The following is a 10067-nucleotide window of genomic DNA, read 5'->3' as shown; positions in this document are numbered from 1 at the left end:
AGTTCACCATGTTTCATTTTCCTTGATTTTTACTCCGCCTCCTTAATAATTAAGAGATATTAACTTAGCTTGTTCTTAATTAATTCAATTAGCCTTTTATTAAATATTGAGGTATTACACGTGCCTTCGGGTGTTGAGGCTTTTGACCCCTTTAAACCAATATTTTTAAAATTGAACCGACCACTTTGACCGCAAACTAATCATAGATCCGGTCTGGAGTAAGTCCAAAAAATATTTTTTGGCACAACCTGTTGAGAACCGGTTAAACCCGATCAATAACCTGTTGGGCCGACATTGAACCGATAAACCGGGTTAAACCGGTTCGGTCGGTTCACCTAATTTTTTTTAAAAAAAAATCTTTTAAAAATTAAATTATTTCTTATATCCATTCCAAAAAATTATATAATTTATTTAATGTATTTAAAATTTTATTTTGGTTATATATACATGATTTTTTGGTTTTAAAGTTTTTAAAAAATAATGTTTTTGTAATATTTGAGCTTATTTGGGAACTTGATGTTAGATGAGTTACACGTCATTGAGAGTCATATTCGATATTTGATTTTACATATGTTGTTGTTTAGATTTAAATTTTTTTTTTTTTGTGTGTGTGTGTATATATATATATATATTGTTGTGAAAAATGTTCGCAAGCATACGAGTGTCATGTTTTAATATAGTGAAAAATCAAGTATCGTTTCCAAAGAGAGTAAAATGAAAATATTCAGTGCTTGTAATTAAAATAGTCTAAACTTTATCTAGAAAATCAATATTTCAGAATTTTGCATAAAAATAAAATAATCAAATGAGTTTTTTAATAGCACGCACACAACTTTCAGATAAATATCAATCAGAAAAAATGGTCTAGATGTTTATATTTCACCTGGTTTCAACAACAATCAATCCTAATTAATTAATCTTCATGAATTTCAATCAATTAATAGCCAAAAACACTTAAGTATCTTATTCCCTCTCCCGAGTGCCGAATAAAATATATCAACTACAATTCAATTTCAATATCCCTATTAAGAATCTACTTGCAGTGATCAATTCAAAAAAATGTTCTTTTTTAAAAGCTCTGTTAAAATTATACACTCTCTCGAGCAATATAAATAATTAACAGTGTATTTTCTATTGGTCCTATTCAAAATCTTCTCTCCCGAGTGCCAGATTTCAAATAAAAATAAAAAATCAATTATTGATCAAGTAATTGAAAAGACAATCAATTCTAGAAAAACAATTAATCTAGAATAAACTCAATTCAATAAAATCAAAAATTTATGAAAGTGTCTACACCAAGTTCCATCCGACCTTTAGACTCTAAAAATTAGTTCATACTCGAATTTAAATAAACACAAAACATGTTTATAAATCCAGACATAAATTCTGAAATAAATAAATAAAAGATAAGAATCAAATCCGTCGTCGACGCCGTGTCCGGTGTATCGATCTCCGTCTTTGTTCTTCAATTAAAGCTCCAAAATTCTTCAGAAATCACACACGATCAATTCTCTCAAATCTCTGATATTTGTACGTGTATGTGTGTTGTGCGGCTCTCCTCCTTGTTTTTGCACGATCAGAAATCCCTTTTATATCGTCACAAATAAAGCCCATTAAAAGCCCAAAAAAATATTAAAACTTTCCTTGCCCGACAATTTGAAAACGCTGAAATCTCGTCATGCGCGCCCGCTCCAAAAATCACGCGAGCGCGCATAACGCTCTGTCTTCAGTTCTCTCACCTTCACTACACATCGCGCGTTTGCTCTACTTCCTCTTCTCTTTAGCGCTTAAAGTAGCGCTAACAATTAGCCCAATAAAAAAGCCCATTAACGTCTCAATTCTTCTTCTCCTGTTCATTCCTTTTCTTTCTTCTTTTCTTTTCCTTAAATTTCATTGACACTTCAATAATTCCTACAACCACAAAAACAACAAAACACCCACATAAATCTGCCTGAAACCAATAATTAACAGTTAAAATCATATATATATATATATATATATATATATATATATATATATATATTGATATGAATTTTCGTGAACATGAAAAGAAAACACAAATTTGATGTAGTCAAGCCTCTGATTCAATGAACAAAAGGAATCTTATAGTTTTGTCTCGATCTTTGAAACAAGTATGATTGTGATATTCACCCTTAAACTATAGTCTAGTAACAAATAATTACGAATAAAACAATTGAATCTAAGAAGACTTTCAAAGAACTAGTCTTTGACAACCCCAGTGAGAATCAATCGAGAAAAGCTACAAAGCAAAAAACTTTGATAAATTTGATTTTGAATGCAAAGCTAAAAGCTTTAATAAAATTATAGAAATAATTTTTTATAGATCCAAAATAATAAATGACAAAACTTATGTGTTTTTCTTCTTTTACATGTTTATAATGCCAAAAGATAACAATCACAAGTTTCTAAATAGAATATGACTTTAAAATAGGTAAATAAATATTTTCTGCAAGTGTCACGCAGGTTCAGCAATTTTCCATGTAGAGGGACACAAATCCTTATTTTACAGGTTCGGACAATGACGTAATGACATGGAGGTGTGTCCATGGTCCATCTAGGGTCCGTGTAGTGTTCCGGATAGCTTCGGGCATGTAAAAATGCACGGAGGTGTGCACGGACTCTGGATAGGATCCAAAAATGGTCCTCTTAATTATTTAGCAAAATCACGTTGAAATGCTTCCCAAATTGGCTACTATGCTCTCTGAACCCTTCGAGCCTTGAAGATATGCTTGTGGGAGCTTCTTGATAGTTCACAATGAGTCCTTAAAGCGCATCCTTAAACTTCTTGCTTCGTCCCCTAGTTAATTGTCTTTCATCCAACTCTAGCAGATCTCGTAAATTCTTAAGAGCTTGATCACCTCGAGGGCTATCAATGACCACATCTTCCTCTCATTCTTGAATTTGTTCTCAAATCTTGATCATCACCTACATCAAACAAATAAAGTGTGAGGATCAGTTGGATGTGTAGATGGGGTGAATACGTACTTACAACAAATATTTCTTCTTCAAATGAATTCAGTTGGGTTTGCAACTGAACGCTGTCTTTATCGACTGTCAATATCAGTTAACTAACAAAGTTTGTGCGAAATAGAGTTAACTAATAGATAAGTACAATATAAATGTCTAGAATTAAAGGTCAAATGAAAGTAAGTAAACAATAAAATATTCGGGATGTTCGGAGAATTAAAGACTCCTACGTCACCCTTCTTCCAAGGTTGGAAAGATATTACTAGAAGACTTTGAATCTTACAACTTTTCCAAAATCTCAATTCAATTTTGGATTTAACACTGTCAAAACTGAAACTCCTAGTATCTCAACTGAATAGGTATAATACACAAGTGATTTGAATTACAACGAATTACAACTCAAGTACTTATCACAATGTGATCCTTGATTGATCGCATATACAACTTGTGAAATGTGCTTGAATTTTTTATCAGTATAGTTTGGGAGCTTTGTGAATTTAAGTTGACTTGAAAGCTTAGATTGCTCGAAAATTCTCGAGTGTTGGAGCATCTTTCTCAACTGATAATGATCTTTCATTTATAAATACAATCTGCAACGGTCACTAAATTAAAAAAATATTTGTTCCCAAAAAGGTAGTCGTTGCTTTGTCTTTAGATCCACGTCATCATTCTCTGAAAAATTGTGACGCCTAAAATCCAATCTACTAAATCGCATGCATTAAGTTTAATAAATATTAGGATTATTATTTTTAAGTTTAATTGATTTAAATTCTTTATTTAAATTATGTGTTAATAAAATATCTTATTATTTATTCAAATAATTTTTATTGTATTAACTATTTAATTAATATTTTTAATTGTTTAAATTTATGTGTCTAAATGATTTTATTGTGCAATTTAAATTGTTTTAATATTTTAAAGGTTTAGGCTTGCATATTTAAAGGATTTTAATTTTAATTGTCTAGTTTATTTTTTTAAATGATTTTAACGTTTAGCTTATTTATTTAAATATTTTTGAGTGTCCAACTTATTTATTTTAAATAACCTAAGTTTAGCGGTTGGTTATTTTAAATTATTTTAAATGCCTAGATTATTTATTTAAATCCTTTTTAATTGTTCAAATCATTTTAAAAGTTTTTATTTTAGCTTGTTTATTTATTTAAATTGCTTTTAAACGTTAGTTTAGTTTTTTTAAAATTTTAATCGCTCTGCCTGTTATTTAAATATTTTACTCGTTGCCGTGACATCAGAATATTTAAAGTGTTTAATTCTTAGAATTTTCAAGCTTGTATCTTATTTAGTGAAATTAAATATATGAACCTAGTTGCTATTTTGGAATGACACTTTTTAAAAGTGTATAGCACTTTTTCCCTAAAATTCACATACTCACATTTATATGTTTACATCTATACATACACACTTAGACTTAAATTAAACCCTAGACCCAAATAACACACAAATCTCATGCCCAAACACACACCAACATACACGACATTTTCCCCCTGTTCCTCCATAGCACACCCGACGGCTTCCATATTTTCTTCTTCTCCATAGCTCACGCCGCCAGCCACCGCTCTTCTCCGGCGAAACTCCACCACATTGAGCTAGGCGAGTTGTTTCCCTTATTTTTGGAGCTCGATTTAAGCTTATTCCAGCTCTCCATCATTTCGACCGAGCTCCCCTTTTTCCGATTTCAGTAGCGTAAGGCAATAATTTTGGGTTCATTTGGCCACCAAGTAGATTATTATGTTGTGTGCTTGATTCTTGCTTGCATTTCGTTCATCTTGGATCTAAGAATAGCAACTCATTTATTTATTTTTCTGATTTCTTGTTTGGTTGTCGAAGTCTCGGTTCTCTGTGTGTCTAGTTATGCGTTGTTCCCAGGCCCCTTATTGGTGTGTCGTTCATGCTCATACTCGATGTGTATATTGTTCTTTGTGTTGAATGGGGCTGTATTGCGAGTCTCGGATTTTCTATGCGTTTGTTTCCCCCCCTGTGTTTCGAGATTCTTGCGCTTGTGCTTGAGAACGTGTTGTTGGAGTTTTGCTTGTTGTTGGATGGTGATTTGGGAACTACCATGGTTGAGACGTAGCTCACATGGTAGCACCTTGGTTGTGTGAATGGCTAGCAAGGTTGGATGCAGGGCTGTTGAATTGGCATTTGGGGGAAATCGGTCTTAGTGTAGTACAAGGGGCTGTAGCTCGAGCTGGGGCATGGGATTGTGATGGAGTTGGTCCTAGGGATTTTGGTGGAACTAGGAAGTGGTCTAGGTCCTAGTTTAAAGGGTTTTTAACATGGGAGTTTTGAGCATAATTTTCCAAGTGATGGGGGCTGTCCGCTTTTGGTCATACAAAACAGTATTATACTCATGTTTTGGCTAAGGGCTCAGGACTAGAAATAGCCTAGAATGTTAGGGAAATGTCGTTTCAAGCGGAAATTAATTCGGTTAAGTTTTGGTCGAGTTCTAGGATATTGAATGTTAAGGTGCAGGATTTTAGTTGTCAAGTGTTGCTGTTCGGAAACTCTATTGCTAGAAATTATTGGAGACATTTTCCCCCTGTTCCTCCATAGCACACCCGACGGCTTCCATCTTTTCTTCTTCTCCATAGCTCACGCCGCCAGCCACCTCTCTTCTCCGACGAAACTCCACCACATCGAGCTAGGAGAGTTGTTTCCCTTATTTTTGGAGCTCGATTTCAGCTTATTCCAGCTCTCCATCATTTCGGCCGAGCTCCCCTTTTTCCGATTTCAGTAGCGTAAGGCAAGAATTTTTGGTTCATTTGGCCACCAAGTAGATTATTATGTTTTGTGCTTGATTCTTGCTTGCATTTTGTTCATCTTGGATCTAAGACTAGCAACTCATTTATTTCTTTTTCTGATTTCTTGTTGGGTTGTCGAAGTCTCGGTTCTCTGTGTGTCTAGTTATGCGTTGTTCCCAGGCCCCTTATCGGTGTGTCGTTCATGCTCATACTCGATGTGTATATTGTTCTTTGTGTTGAATGGGGCTGTATTGTGAGTCTCGGATTTTCTATGCATTTGTTTCCCCCCCTGTGTTTCGAGATTCTTGCGCTTGTGCTTGAGAACGTGTTGTTGGAGTTTTGCTTGTTGTTGGATGGTGATTTGGGAGCTACCATGGTTGAGACGTAGTTCACATGGTAGCACCTTGGTTGTGTGAATGGCTAGCAAGGTTGGAGGCAGGGCTGTTGAATTGGCATTTGGGGGGAATCGGTCTTAGTGTAGTACAAGGGGCTGTAGCTCGAGCTGGGGCGTGGGATTGTGATGGAGTCGGTCCTAGGGATTTTGGTGGAACTAGGAAGTGCTCTAGGTCCTAGTTTAAAGGTTTGTTAACATGGGAGATTTGAGCAGAATTTGCCAAGTGATGGGGGCTGTCCGCTTTCGCTCATACAAAATAGTATTATACTCATGTTTTGGCTAAGGAATCAGGACTAGAAATAGCCTAGAATGTTAGGGAAATTTCGTTTCAAGCGGGAATTAATTCGGTTAATTTTTGGTCGAGTTCTAGGCTATTGAATGTTAAGGTGCAGGATTTTAGTTGTCAAGTGTTGCTGTCCGGAAACTCTATTGCCAGAAATTATTGGATAGGTTCGTGCCTCGAGGATGATTTTCTAGTTAAGTATAGAGTGCATGGGAACCATGTTTTCAAACAGAAGCCATTTTGATTAAGAATTGAGTAAGTTATAAGCTATGCAAGTGGTTTGCCCGGGATACATCTTAAGTGCCAAAAATAACGTCTAGATTCTTAGCTATGTTTTGCCACCTAAATCACCATCCTTGTCAACCTTCTTTCATCATTTATTTGTAAATCGAGTAATCAAGTAAATATTTCAAAGAAAGTCATTTCTATAATATGCATGCTAAGTTCTTATATCAAGGCAATAAAGAATGAAAGAAAGCATTTTATGAACGAAGTGAGATAGTTATGACTATAGAAAAGTATGGGTTTGGACAAGTTGGGAGACGTTCTGACTTCCCTTACCAAATTTATGGGTTTGAACTAGTTGGGATAAATCCTGGCTTCCCTTACCAAGTATGGGTTTGGACGAGTTGGGAGAAATCCTGGCGTCCCTTACCAAGTATGGGCAAGACGAGTTGGGTGTTATCCTGACTTCCTTGCGGCATAGTGCACTGCAGCCATGATCATAATCGAAATCACAGAGTCACAATCCAAGGATCTAAGTTCAAGATATTTATGACTATATTTCAGTACAGTTTATTCAGTTACATTCATTATGTTGGACTTAGCCATGCATATGTTATATTTAAGTTCTCCCTTTTGGGAAGTCTATTTTGTTTAAAGAAAGGGCACAAAGTATTATTCAGTTCAGTTTATTTAGTTCAGTTCAGTTTATTCAGGTTCAGTTATGCATGAGGTTCAGATTAAGTTTATGAAAGTTCCAAGTTTAAAGGTATGAGTTTTGTGTGAGTTCATTGCATGCAGTAAGTCTCATTCTCTTTTATCATTCAACTTGTCTGATTAAGTTTCAAAGTATTATAAGTACAGTATTTTAAGTATTTTCGCATGTATTTTAAACCCTTGTTACTTCACCATATTTTTGCTGAGTCTTTAGGCTCACTACATTTACTTGGTGCAGGTTTAGTTATCATTGAGATCAAGGGGCATGACTATCGAGTGGACTGCGATGCGGGCAAGGAACATCCCTCCGACCTATGCTATTCTTCCGCAGAGATTAATATAACTTAAATGTTTAGAAGTAGTTATTTTATTTGTTAAGTAAATTTAATTGTATAAACTTGTAGATTTTAAATTATGGCACGTAAATCCGTTAACCCTTTTTCACTGCTATCTGGGGTTGGTTATATTAGGTAAGCTTGTGATGTTCGTGTTATAATTTTCTGTCTGGTGTTTATTTCCTTTTTTAGTTTGTTGTCTGTGACAGGTGGGTTTGAACTTAAACAAATAGGTAATGCTGAATTTTTTTTAAAAAATCAGCATTTTTCTTTATTAATTAATTTAAAATAGAGGTAAGGGTCGTTTCAAAAATAGTATGATGTATTGTGCATGAAACCATTAGGAGGTTGACAGGGTACCTAAGAACTTATCCAAAATGTGCCCTGATTCCAACTGATTATAATCTGATAATTTTAATATTACTTGACTGATATGTAGTAACCATAATTCCGTTTTACGCAATTAAATGGTTAAACATATATAAATTAAGTAAAACATTATTAAGATATTTTATTACGTTAAAACCAAGTGTAAAATCGAATCTGGGATGTCTGAAATTGGCTCGGGAAGTTCGAAGACCCGAGTGGTTTGGAATATCCGATAAAGTCATGGTAGGTTTGGAGGATCCAAACCATTCGGAAGAAGGAAGTAAGATCGGACGTAGAGGGAGAATTCAGAAGCTCCGAAATCCAGATCAAAATCTCGAACTCTGTTGGACATGCAGTGTTTGAGCTGACAAAAGGAGTTTGACATGTGAAAGATATCGGACCATCCGAAGTACCAGATCAGACCGTCCGAAGTCAATAGCGTACAGTTTTGTAGTAACCAAATTTCATTTTACGTAATTAAGTTGTTTAAACATGCTTAGAATAATAAATAATGATTAAGAGATTTTAATATCATTAAACGGACCCAGAAATCGATTTCGTGTTGGAAAACTGGCGAGTTCCCAGACCAATTACGATTGATACCCGGTGCAGCGGAAGTTTAAAAATTTTTCTCATGGAACGATTCCATGGTGTGGGTATCAACCATACAACGATTGAATTATTGTGTGTGTAAAATTTAAATAACAATTAAATAAATTTTACCTCAAATCTCGCAACGAGATTAATGGACACCAACAGAACAATTCTGCTCTTGTTGTCTCTCCCTGGAACCGATGAACGCCTTCAATCAGGTCCACGAACAGAGGTTTAATCCCTCTGATAGATTGCACTAGAAAATCTATCAGAAGTTTTCTGCGAAGAGAATACACGAATTTGATTCGTTATTCCTTACTGCGATTCAAAATCACAGACCGGAAAATCTCGGGCAGAGGTAGGGAGGGGCGGCCGAAATATTCTTAAGAGAGGCTAGGGTTTTTCGAAAATTAGCTCTCAAAAATTATGACCTGTTGTGTGTAATTTCTGTACTGAAATAACTTATTTATAATGCAGGCCACTAACACCTTAGGGCCCATTAGTCATAAGCTGGGGCCCGACAAGCAAAGCCCGCTCGTTCAGAAATTAATATAAAATTCATCGTGACTCCGATTGATGAAACGATTTCACCAATGTGCACAGAAACTATTTCTGCACGTTTTAAAGTCAAAATAAATTTTCCTGAATCCGAATTCAGTGGTTTCCAAAAATGTCCATCCCTATGTCATTTTAGGAAATCCTACTCCCTTACTCTTATTTAAGAAGTCCAACTCCTTAGTTCATTAAATTTAACTCTTTAAATTTAACTATCTCAACGGGGATTAAAACTCCATTACACTGTGTGACCCTCAATGGTTCAGGGATACAGCTAGCCGTGGGCTCACAACTCCTTGTGACTCGGAACAACACTTTCCGACTTGCCCAACGAATCATGGTAAAGCGCCTAGCAACATCGCCCCATGATTCCCTAGGTATCACTGATAGTGCCTACAAGAACCAGTAGATTTTGGTTAACGTACAGTACGGTCCCTTCATCCATATATCCCGATCGAATCAACAACCATTGGTATATCGAGAGTCGCTCAAGATTCGATAACTATGCAATACATCTTGAAGATCAAATTAGTGACATCGCATGTGCTACTAAGAAACCATTTCTTAAATCACATCAAGTACTCTGGCCAGAGATTTGTCACACTAATATCTCCTCAGATCGCATAGGATATCCACACTCGCAAGTATGTGGTGAATCCTTGACAACAATGCATTGACTCCTATATGTGTCGTAACTGTACCCAATCTCGACACCTGATGACCCCCTCAGAGTCGGTAAACGAGTCAAAGCACAGTACTAGCATATAGAGTCTCCATGATGTTTCAAGTCGTAAGGACTAATGGTGTACAACCAAAACCGCGGACTTTATCCACTCGATAAGTGATAACCA

The sequence above is a fragment of the Henckelia pumila genome, chromosome 2, assembly GCF_033568475.1.
Source record: "Henckelia pumila isolate YLH828 chromosome 2, ASM3356847v2, whole genome shotgun sequence".
Taxonomy (NCBI): domain Eukaryota; kingdom Viridiplantae; phylum Streptophyta; class Magnoliopsida; order Lamiales; family Gesneriaceae; genus Henckelia; species Henckelia pumila.
The sequence above is the reverse complement of the archived record's forward strand: the minus strand, read 5'-3'. Positions refer to the sequence as shown.